Source organism: Palaemon carinicauda, chromosome 2 (genome assembly GCF_036898095.1).
Source record: "Palaemon carinicauda isolate YSFRI2023 chromosome 2, ASM3689809v2, whole genome shotgun sequence".
In the NCBI taxonomy this organism is placed as follows: Eukaryota; Metazoa; Arthropoda; class Malacostraca; order Decapoda; family Palaemonidae; genus Palaemon; species Palaemon carinicauda.
This window is the reverse complement of record NC_090726.1, coordinates 831053-843074: the sequence shown is the minus strand read 5'-3', so window position 1 is coordinate 843074 and position 12022 is coordinate 831053. Positions and strand designations below refer to the sequence as shown.

Genomic DNA, 12022 nt, shown 5'->3' with positions numbered 1-12022 from the left:
TATATATATATATATATATATATATATATATATTTATATATATATATATATATATATATATATATATATATATAAATATATATATATATATATATATATATATATATATATATATATATATATATATGTATACACACACACACACACACATATATATATATATATATATATATATATATATATATATATGTGTGTGTGTGTGTGTGTGTGTGTGTGTGGATGAAAATGAACACATTATTGTGTTCATATAGAAATAATTTTCTACATCATACTGCATGTACATATATGCTGTATTTGTGTGTGTGTGTGTTTGTGTGATCTGCATGTGTATGAGGGTATGTGAGTATTTGCATTCTTTATTGGGGTCATTGCATTTGTTTGCTTGCATAAAAAAAAATCGAAAAGTTCTTGGGAAAAAATCAGAAAAGTAGTTCTTGGTATTTCCCCCATTTTATCATCAAACCAGGGGAGTTAAGTATGCATATAATATATCTTTTGTTCTATCCTTATGCCACGATGTTCAGATCAAAGACCCAATTAAACTATAATGAAAAAAAAATTCATGTTCCAATATTCTGCCAAAAGTATTGTTCCGCAATGGGGTGTGTCATTACACTACCGGTTGTTGTTGGAGGATGACGTAAAATGGAATACCTCTCCTTGTTTACGACGTTTCAGGTAATCAAATTTCTCTAAAGGTTGGTACTGTTAATTTAGAAATCGTATGTTTTATATATTATGTTTCGAGTGATTCAAAAAAATCGAGAGTTACTTAGTTTGCAATGTTGGTAGACCTACCTCATTTTGAATCGGCGGCCATAGGAGAAGACATTTTACCAATGGCAAAACTTCGTTGGTCCAAATCCCATGTATGCTACTGTGCAAGTCCAAGTCTAACGTAAAATGAGTGTTAGTGGTAATAGGCTATATATGTAAACAATTTAGTGGCTTCTGGTTCAGAAGATTTTTTTCGATGTGTTTTTCCTTCCTACCTATATTTTATTTTTAATTATAAAGCTAAATTGTTCCCACAAGGATGCTTAATCATTTTGACAAAATCCCAATTGTAACGTACCAATAATCGAAAAAAAAATGGTCAGATCATTCTTCTCCACTATAATTGTTCTGTGGCTGCTTTTCACTTGGTAACGGGAGAAGATACTTTGATTTCTAGCAAAATATATGAACCATATATTTTTCCTACTTCTTATCTTGTGTTTTATCTATTTCTAATCATGAATATTGGGACAAACCACCCATTCATTAGGTTTCCCAACCCTCCCATAAGAACAATTAAGGGGGAATTCCAGTGTGAAATACTGGTTTTCAGCGGGGATTGTGGGAACCCCCAAAAACAAGGGATTTGCAGCAATACTGATGGAAATGCATAACAAACTTAAGGTAATCAGTTAAAAAAAAATATATGGTGTATATAAGCTACGGAAAATTAAAGAATATTTATGATTAACATAACGTCCTCTTGATGATTTTTGGGTAATTCTAGACTATAGCTCCACTACTAATCATTTTAATTGTTTTTTTCCTGTTTAATTGCTTAGTACTTTATCTAATGCTCATTTTTTTTTTTTGGAAGAGGAACCGTATTTTTACCCTATTTGATAACTTTTCCAATCCTAGGAGACCCCCAGTGGGAAACTGGAATTTTTTGCTGGAGTATTGATTAAAGAATCCGTTTTAACATAAGAATAATGGCACATGTAAAATTTAGCAATAAACAAGGCCACCAGCTAACCTAAACAAACCACATAACCTAACCTAGTAGCCGTATTCTTACCTAGTGGGGGGGGGCTTCACCCCCCTGCGACCCCCATACACAGCCGCACTAAATATAAGACAGCCTAAAACCCTTTGTGTATTTATTTAGGTTGGAGGGTAAAGGTGAGCTGCCATCTTTAAGACTGCACAGAGCCTATGATCCATATGACTTTTCCCCTTAAAAATTAATACATAAAAACTACACCTTTTGGTAAAGTTGTACTGTATTACAGATTCTCATTTCGAACAGAAAATGTATGTTTTCCTGTAGTAAATGACGTGATTTAACCGAATTTGACCTTCATTTCAACTGCAAACAAACAGAACAACCAGTTCGACTAACTTCAAGTAGCCAAACTCTTTTATTAACTGTGTTGACGATGTCGGTTCCAGGTCGTTTAGTACCTTTTCCACCAACCCCTCCCCTTCCCCCCTTGTGAAAAATATCATATTATTTTTGCTTTCCCAGCATTTAAAGCTCCTCTTAATTACTGTACAAGAAGAGGAGAGCTGCAGGACTGCATTATTTTGGAGTAAATGGAGAGCGTGCTCTTCTAAACTAATACATCATTAAGAAATGAAGTTAGAGGACGACCGCCTAGCATCTTATGTTAGGTATGTGTGGTTTCGAATTATTGCATCCCAGTGTTTCACTCTGATTTCACTCAAACCCCAGGTTTCCCATAATACACTTGAGCTATGTATTTTTCCAGATAATTTTGGTGTGATTTACACGTGTGTGTCATTTGTGTAAGGGTTAATACATTTTTTAGATACTCGAATACAAACTTTTGCTCTTTAATATGAGAATTTATTAAGGCACAGCTAGAACTCATTAGTTTAAAACTTATTTGTTCCGTAACCGAAATACAAACCACGCTATTTACGTAGGGTTTACTTTCGGCGTAGCTGAAAATGACGAGCCATTAGATTTTAACGAGGGTTAACTACCCCCGCGCTAGTTAGCAAGGGGGTAGGGGAAGGGGAAGCTTGCTACCCCTCCGCCCCCCACACACCGGTGAATTGTCTCACTTCACTTTTGGCTCGGACGATGAGCAGACGTGTCTGTCTTTCGTCCTCGCTTTTGACAGCCTTAATCTGTTTTTTCTTTTTCTTCAGCTTTGTGTGTTTGGAAGTTGGCCTCTACCTTCATCGCAATTATGCGCAAGTGCCCTGGACTCTCCGGCCGCCCCTGTGGAACTTTCATGTCGGCGGTCAAGACGGATCCCCACACCCTTTGCCTGCAGTGTCGAGGTCAACGGTGTGCTAGTGACTTCATTTGTAGTGAGTGCAGGGAGTGGTCTACCTCCCAGTGGGAGAGGTTTGCCCGGCGGCGTAAGAAGTCAAAGAGAGACCTTTCTCCTTCAATGGCTGCCTTGAAGAAGGAAGGCTCCAAGGACTCTTCTTCCGCCGCCCGAACCTCCTCCGAAGCTCCCACTCGGTCGGTCTCTCGTGATAGGCCGTCGAGTGGTAGCATAGGCCATTGTTCTGTTTCCCGACCTCGGGGTGCGGGAGAGGGCGTTGCCTCCCATTGCGGGGCAGCTCCCCCTCCTCCTCTGGGGGAGGATTTTGATTCTCATTACGATGATGACCATGCTGTGTCTAATGATGATGTCTTTCAGCTTTGGGCTTCCTTGGGGATTAAGGGCTTGCCCTCCAAGGAAGCCCTGTTTGACCTGATCCAGTTGGGGGCTGCTGTCAAGCAATCGCCGGTATTAGCAGAGGTAGACCCTCTGTCTATTGTCGAAGTGGTTGTGGCAGAGGCTTCCGACGGGTCTGGTCAAACCTCTGCTGCTGCTGCTGTTGCGGACGTTGCTGAAGGCACAGCCTCCCCCTCCGAATATCATTCGAAGGGGAAGTTGAGTCCCACGGGGTCTCCTGCGGGTGCGTCTCCTCCTCGGGAGCGCACTGACAGAGACTCCTCTTCGGAGGACCGACGATGTGGATGCCCTTCCTCGAGGTCGCCTTCGCCGTAAGGCCTGTCCTCCTCTTCGCCGTAGGGGCCTTCCTTCTCCCTACAAGGGAGTTGAGGCGCCTCTTCAGGTCGTCTTCCCCGCCGCCTTCCCCTGCAGAGGATTCTTCTCGACGGGAGCAGACCGTAGCAGCCACGTCCTTGGACCTCTCCGCAGTTCGCTCACGATCTCCTACGCCTGCAAGGCCTTCCAGTCCTTCCGGCTTACTTTCGCCCCTGGATGCAGATGCGCAGCAGGCGCCTTCTCACCCCGTCACCCGACGGGCACCGGTCCCTTCGGGGCAATGGGATGTCTCCCACGGTGTGGGTAAATCCCTTGCGCGTCGGGATTCCCCTGCGCGTTCGCGCGCTCAGCTGCGCGTTCGCGCGCAGTAGCGCACATGCGCTCTCCTGAGCTGCAGCCTTCAGACTCGCCTCGCCAGCGCTCTCCTGCTCCTCAACGCGCTCTTTCTCGCCTGCTCGCCAGCGCTCCCCTGCTAGCCGTCAGCGCCCTTCTGTTCCTGCTGCACGCCATCGGTCTCCTGAGCGCCCACGATCTCCTGCTCGTCAGTGCGCACCTGCGCACCTTGTTCCTAATGCGCGCCAACGCTCTCCCACGCGCCCTAAATCTTCGGATCTGGACGCAGGCAAGGACCTTACTCCTTCGCCTCACCCTTGCGCTCCTGTGTGCCCATCTTCCCCTGCGCAACAGCGCGCACGCACTCCGGTGCGCACTTCAAGAGTTCCTGCGGGCTCCCACGAGTCTTCTTCTGAGCCCGACCGCAAGCGTTCTCCCTTGCGCGTTTCCTCGCCATCTGATCCTGCGAGTCGACACCCTCCTGCACGCCAACGATCTCCTGAGCGCTCGCGCGATCCTTCGCCTGTGCGCAAGCGCTCGCCAACGCGCCAGCGTGCCCATGACTCGGATTGTCACTGGTCTCCGACGTGCACACGCACTAAATCTCCTGCGCGCGGTCGATCACCTGCATGTACTACGCGCCATCGCTCGCCCACGCACCATCGATCTCCAGTGCGCCGTCGATCTCCTGCGCTTCATCGTTCTCCTGACCGACAGCGATCTCCTCTACCCTTGCGCGCAAACCTGTCGGCGCGACTGCGCACCCGGGCTCCAGCAGCCGCCCGCGCGCTACCCTCTGAATGCTCCATCGCGCGAGCGCTAGCGCGACCCCCGTTCACGCCGGGTCCCGCAGCTCGTGTCTACGACAGGGACGCGTACTTCCAGATCGTTATCAGGATCGCCACTGCGCAAGCACAGGGCTCTCACCCAGGACCAGGAAGAGTCACCGGAGAGGTCCAGGCAACATTCTTCCCTTTCTTCTTTTCAGGTAGGCCCCGTTGCGTCCACTCCGAAGGATCAGGAGATCCCCTTCCCTCCAGCGGGGATTACTAACACTGCGTCCGTCACCCGTCAATCTTGGTTTGGTCATCTGATGAAAGCGGTGGTGCAGGCTGTGAAGCCGGCCCTTGCTGATCTGGGACTCAGACCAAAGACAGGAGAGGAGTGGACTTTGTGGTAACTTCTCCCAGGGAGAAGTTGGCTCCTTAAGAGGTCTGTCAGGAAGGCTCCATCCCCTTCGCGGTCGTTTTCTCCTTCTCCTGTGGACGAAGCCTTTCCGTCCTCAGGAGAGTCCAGCGAGGTGAGGGCCTCTCCCACGGCACCAATGGGGAGAACCCCACCTCCAGGAAGAGAAACGCCTCGCGTGGAAGGTACCTTCCAAACCTCTCTGCTGGAGTCCTGTATCCCGCCCAGGATAGAACCCAAGGACTCGAAGACGATTCCTAAGTCGTCTTCACGGATCCGTCCAGAGGCAACCAGACCCCGGGAGAAAGTCCACATGTCTCCCCAAGAAGAGCTTCTGGGGATGGGAGACTTAGCTGTCAGTCCACAGGGGGGGGGGGGGAGCAGCATGAGTCTGAGCATGCCTTCTGGCAGCTTGAATCTGATGAGGCAATTCAACAGGTTCAAGGACCCGGAGATCGCCCCTCGCGAAGGCAAGGATACGGTCCTAGATCAAGTCTATGGTACCTAGAAACCCCCAAGGGCCAGTGCAGCTTTGCCTTGGTCCCAGGGGGTGAAGAGTGCCAGAGACAAGGTCGAAGCCCAGCTCACGGAACTCGCCTCCTCCAGCTGTTCTTCTGCCGGGAACAAATTCCTCCCACCACCTCCTTTACAGCAGAGGAGGTATTTTGAGATCATGGGGGAGTCCATTGTAGCTCTTCCCCTCCATCACTCGGTGGAAGAGCTCACAAGGGGAACTCCTCTTGAGAAGCTCTCCTCCCGGCAGATAACATTCTCGGCTTCGGAGATCATTAGCCAGGAGAAGGTCGCGAAGTGTGCCATGCAGGCCACTTCGTGGCTGGACGTCTGGCTGGGTTCTCCGAGGACTTGTCTAAGGAGAGCAATAGGAAGGGCCTGGAGACCTTCCTCCTCTCGGGCACTCGCTCCATCGAGTTCCTGGCCCACCAGGTTACCAACCTGTGGGCCAACTCGATCTTGAAGCGACGCAATTCGGTGACCAAGAAGTTTCCTCCGAAGGTCCCCGCCGTGGATGTATGCAGGCTCAGACATTCCTCCATCCTTGGAGGAAGCTTGTTTGTTTGAGCCCAAGGATGTAGAACGCACAGCTGAGAGGTGGAGGAAGTCGAATCATGATTCGCTCCTCCAAAGGGCCGTCACATCTCGGCCCTAAAAGCCTCCAGCTCCACAACAGCATCAACAGCAGCCTCGCAGGACACCGAAGCAGGCTCCGGCAGCTAAGACGAAGGTGTCTAAGCCCCAGCCCTTTCCTGTCAAGGACAAGAGGGGTGGAAAGTCCTCCAGGGGAGGCAGGAATCCTAGAGGGAGCGGCCTTAAAACAAACTTCGTTCAGCATGGAGACAGAGGACATGGTCAGACTTGCAGTGAGACCACAAGACTTCATGTGCACACTGGATCTAAAGGACTCGTACTTCCAGATCCTAATCCATCCGTCTTCCAGGAAGTACTTGAGATTCAGCCTAGACAGCAACACCTACCAGTTCAAGGTACTGTGCTTCGGTCTCTCCACAGCACCTCAGGTGTTCACCAGTGTGTTCACCCTGATTTTGTCGTGGGCGCACAGGAACGGCATCCGTTTCCTCCGATATCTGGACGACTGGCTGATCCTGGCAGACTCGGAAGTCGACCCTTCTTCAACACCGAGACAGGCTTCTTGGACTTTGCCAAGATCTGTGGATCATGGTAAATCTCGAAGTCCTCTCTGCAGCCGACCCAACGACTGGTATATCTAGGCATGTTATTAGACACCAATCTCCACAAAGCCTTTCCATCAGACGACAGGAGAGCAAGGCTGAGGAGGGTTGCAGAGCCCTTCCTCAGGCGGGAAGAGCTTCCAGCCCAATCATGGTTACGTCTTTTAGGTCACCTAGCCTCCCTGGCCCGTCTGGTCCCGAACGGCCGTCTCAGGATGAGATCCCTGCAATGGCGGCTCAAGTCCCGGTGGAATTAGGGCACCGATTCCCCGGACTCTCTGGTCCCTATAGGACCCACGGAACAGGCGGACCTGCAGTGGTGGCTGATCGATGAAAACCTACAAAAGGGAGTGGATCTCCTCGTCCTTCCCCCGGATTTGACGCTGTTCTCGGACGCGTCAAAAGAAGGGTGGGGCGCCCACATTCTGAACCAGAGGGTCTCTGGCCTTTGGTCAGAATCAGAAAAGTACCTACACATTAACCTGCTAGAGATGAAGGCCGTGTATTTGGCCCTTCAACAGTTCCAACGGACCCTGGCGGGCCACTTCGTGGTGGTGATAAGCGACAACACCACGGTAGTGGCTTATATCAACAAGCAGGGAGGTACCTTTTCACAAAAGCTATCCCATCTTGCAGTAGAGATTCTGAGGTGGTCCGAAATCCACTCGATAACACTATCAGCTCGCTGACAGTCTGAGCAGAGCTTCGCAGATAGTGAGTACCGAGTGGTCTTTGGATCCTCAGATAGCCAACAAAGTCCCGACTTTGTGGGGTTCCCCGACAGTGGACCTGTTCGTGACGGCCTTGAATTTCAAGCTGCCTCTGTACTGCTCCCCAGTCCCGGACCCCAAGGCTCTCTGGCAAGATGCCTTCCAACAACGGTGGGACAACATCAACGTGTACGCCTTCCCACCGTTTTGTCTGATGAGAAGGGTGCTCAACAGGACCAGACAATCGGTCAACCTGTCTAAGACCTTAAAAGCTCCGCTATGGCATCACGCGGAATGGTTCCCGGACCTTCTGCAACTCCTAACGGAACCTCAGAGAGAACTTCCCCTACTACACGAGCTACTCAGACAACCACATTGCAACATTTTCCACAAAGCCGTAGCCTCGCTTCGACTTCACGCCTGGAGACTATCCAGCGTCTCCTCACGGAGAGAGGCTTTTCGCAGCAGGTTGCGGAAAGAATGTCTCGACACCTGCGGGAGTCTACCAGGCGAAGTGGAGTCTCTTTAGTGGTTGGTGTCGTGGGAGGGGTATCTCTCCACTCGATGCCACCTTTCCAGCAATAGCGGAGTTCCTCGTGTATTTGCGGGAGGAAATGCGCCTTTCGGTCTCAGCGGTGAAAGGCTATCGCTCAGCCTTAAGCCTGGCCTTTAGGCTGAAAGGAGTGGACATTTCTTCCTCGCTAGAACTCTCTGATACGTAGCTATGAGCTTACCTGCCCTCAGTCGGGAGTGAGACCTCCTCCATGGAACGGGGTTCGGGTCCTCAGGCTCTGAAGAGACCCCCCTTCGAACCATTACGCCAGGCCTTTGATCTCCATCTTTCTTGGAAGACGGCTTTCCTACTTGCGTTGGCCTCTGCCAAACGAGTTAGTGAACTTCATGGTCTCTCATACGACATCGTCCATCCAAGGGGATGGGGGGAGGTAACGTTCAGGTTCATCCCCGAGTTTGTTGCCAAGACTCAGAACCCTGGAGTGCTGGACCCACGGTTCGACTCCTTCAGGGTCACGAGTCTCCGTTCCGTAGCAAGTGCCCCAGACCATCTTCTATTATGCCCAGTGAGGAATCTGAGGTAATTCTTGAAGAGAACAGCTGCAGTTCGTCCCCGCGTGCAGGCGTTGTTCGTAAGCACGGGAAGGACTAAGAGGGGGGTCACCAAAAACACCATCTCGGCCTGGATTCGAAGGGTTATCCATCACGCCTTGAATCCTGACCCTCCTCCGTCACGACGTCAGGGGCATCGCTACATCCCCGGCCTTTAAGAGAAACTTCTGTGACGCAGGTGCTACAAGCTGGGGTCAGGAAGCGTCAAACGACCTTCACAGCCCACTACCTGCAGGACGTGACCCACAGGAGCCTCGATACTTTTTCTATCGGCCCTGTGGTGGCTGCACAACAGCTGGTCTAACCTCAGGCTCCTTATTGGACAGGTAGCAGAAGGTTGAGGGCATTGTTACCCGGTCTCAGTCTGCGTGAATGAAAGAGTATGTCTGGCCCTTACTTCTTTCTTCATCCTCCCCTCTCTTGGGGAAAGCAGCATCCTGGTCTCTGCATAGCCGACCTCAACCTCTGCAGGTAAACCATGCTCCCTTGTGTTCCTAGTATTAAGTTTATACTGTCGCGTCCTCCCATACCCTGACGAGGTGGTATTGGGAACGTCCTAGCCTAGAATTCCATCTAAAGGACTCCAGGTCAACTTCCTAGGACGAGTCACACACTATTCCTCCACACACAAGCTTATGTAGGCCACACGTTCCTTGCAGAGCAAGGAACTTGTGAGGTGCAGGGACTCTTTTTTTTCTCGTGTGCTGCTCACTCGGATTCTGAGTCCCTGGGTAAAGCCAAAGCCAGTAAGGCTGGGGACTTTCCACCCTTCCTAAGGGGTAATAAGTCACCCTATGTAAATAGCGTGGTTTGTATTCCGGTTACGGAACAAATGACAAATTCGGAGATAATTTGTATTTTTCCTAACCATATACCTTAGCTATTAACACATATTTGCCCGCTAGCCCTGTCCCCCAAGACAAGTCCTACCTCTAAGTGAAATGAGACAATTCACCGGTGGAGGGGGGTAGGAGTAGCATGCTACCCCTTCCCCTACGCCCTTGCTAACTAGCGCGGGGGTAGTTAACCCTCGTTAAAATCTAATGGCTCGTCATTTTCAGCTACGCCGAAAGTAAACCCTATGTAAATAGCTAAGGTTTGTATGGCTAGGAAAAATACAAATTATCTCCGAATTTGTCATAACAAGGTGTCATCAATAGCTGGTAGTTAGTAGTCGGCAGAGGAGAAACCCCGCTCCTTCTGACAGTACACTGAACAGTCACTTTGATTCTTGCCACTAAATAACAGACACACCATCAGCATCTTTTCTAACTTTGCTTTAAAATTTTCTTTAACTCTTTGGAAACTTTTTCCTGTGCTTCACCTTTGAACTTAATCCATTGAAAGGGGAATATTTTTCAGCCCCTTGAGTCTGAACTCAAGCGGCCAGCTAATATTCTGTTCTAGTTAGACTTTACTGATTACCCCTTATGAATTCAGAAAGAAAACTGAATTGATAGGAATAAGTTCTACCCAAAAGGGAGACTAATCCTCCTATATTTGATGCATGTAATCGCAAGCAATATGTCTGTGAGACAGCGGTGGGTTTGGAATGAATCATCATTCATCGATGAATGGGCTTCTTTACAATCACAACCTTCCCTGACTAGATTCGTAAACCCTTCCTCGCCACACATCTAATGATAGGGTACTTCTGATATACACACAAAACAACGTGCTCAGCAAGTGACAGCTTCACACCTTCCAATGGATTAGTGTGCTCCTCCCATAGCTCTCTCCCCAAGGGGAGATATTGTCTTCTATCCTCAACACGGGATTGAGATTACGCAAGCATTCGATTATTGCAAAGCTACTGATCATGACAGGTGCACTCATTTGAAGCACTCGCCTTCCCAGACGGACAGAGGGGAGCTGATAAACCATAACAGGGTATAACTTTCACACATTCATCTTATATTATGATGCTTATGGAACCAAGGGAGACTACTGCTGTTCGAGCATATATTCTTACCTCTTAAGTTACTCACTATGAGCTGCAAGTGTGCAAGAGCCATTGCCTGGCAGTAAGGGCCAGGTCATCTGCAACAAGAACTTACCTCGGCCTCAGACACGTAATCAGTTGACTTCGTACACGCTGTCTGACTGAAGAAAAAAGGCCACTGCCCTTCCTTTTCCCTTATTGGATGATTAGTCTTTGAAGACCAATTGATAGTAGTTTCCTATGAGTCACTCCTGTTTCTCTTTCGATGGGAGAAAGTGTTGGTCAATCCTTCAGCGAGAACTGAAAAAGACAGCGAGATTTCAAGCTACTTTGCTTTCCCCTCAGCTGTTTGTGACTGTGAGCATGTAAGAGAACTTAATCACTCATGCTCGTGATAGTGGATCTGTTGGCGCTCCTGTTTTACTATGGGAGCATCATCTCACCGGTTAGTGATCAATTAGAGCTATGTTAGGTATGCTACTATATGTTCACAAGCTGTTTTGAGAAACCACCATCACAAATGTATGATTTCTTACTGCAACCTTAACTGCTCACCATCAGCCATGCATCCTCTAACCTACTCGCGATCTGTCGCCTAACATTTCACCTGCTCTCGATCAATCTCACACCCTCTCACCTGCTCTCGATCAATCTCACACCCTCTCACCTGCTCTCGATCAATCTCACACCCTCTCACCTGCTCTCGATCAATCTCACACCCTCTCACCTGCTCTCGATCAATCTCACACCCTCTCACCTGCTCTCGATCAATCTCACACCCTTTCACCTGCTCATGAATGATCGCTTCCCCTCTCAGCTGTCGAGATAGATCCCACGCCCTCTTGCCTGCTCAAGATCGATTGCGTACCTTCTTTCCTGTTCATGATCAATCATGCACCCTTTTCACCTGGTTTCGATTGATTACTCATCCTCTTATCTGCTCTAGATTGATCGTTCACCCTCTCACCTGCTCGCAATTGACAGCTCACCCTCCCGCATGCCTGCTAGGGTGTTCGCCTACGGGAGGACCTCTGCTAGCGCTGTTTTATTTTTGGTCATGGAAGAAAGTACACCTATCTATTCACAATCCTTACTCTAACTTTACTGTCACTTTCTGGTGCGCTCAAATCTATTTGAATACAACCTCACTCACTGGTTGGCTTGCAAACTTCTCGTCTCTACGTGGGATAGATAATAAAGATGGGCGCTAACACACTAATTATGCACTCAAATGGTACAGTTAAGTAATTGTTGCTGAAAATAAGA

General features: G+C 48.9%; 1 long non-coding RNA gene across 2 annotated transcripts in view; it reads left to right on the top strand.

Moving 5' to 3' along the window:
* Positions 1–623: 623 nt before the first annotated feature.
* LOC137614965 (uncharacterized) overlaps positions 624–12022 on the top strand; it is a 31392-nt gene continuing 19993 nt past the window's right edge. The window contains exon 1 of one of the 2 annotated variants that reach the window (XR_011039158.1): positions 624–678. This is a non-coding gene — a long non-coding RNA (uncharacterized lncRNA). Of the gene's footprint in view, positions 699–12022 lie in introns of both variants that reach the window. The other variant, XR_011039159.1, reaches the window with a different exon arrangement.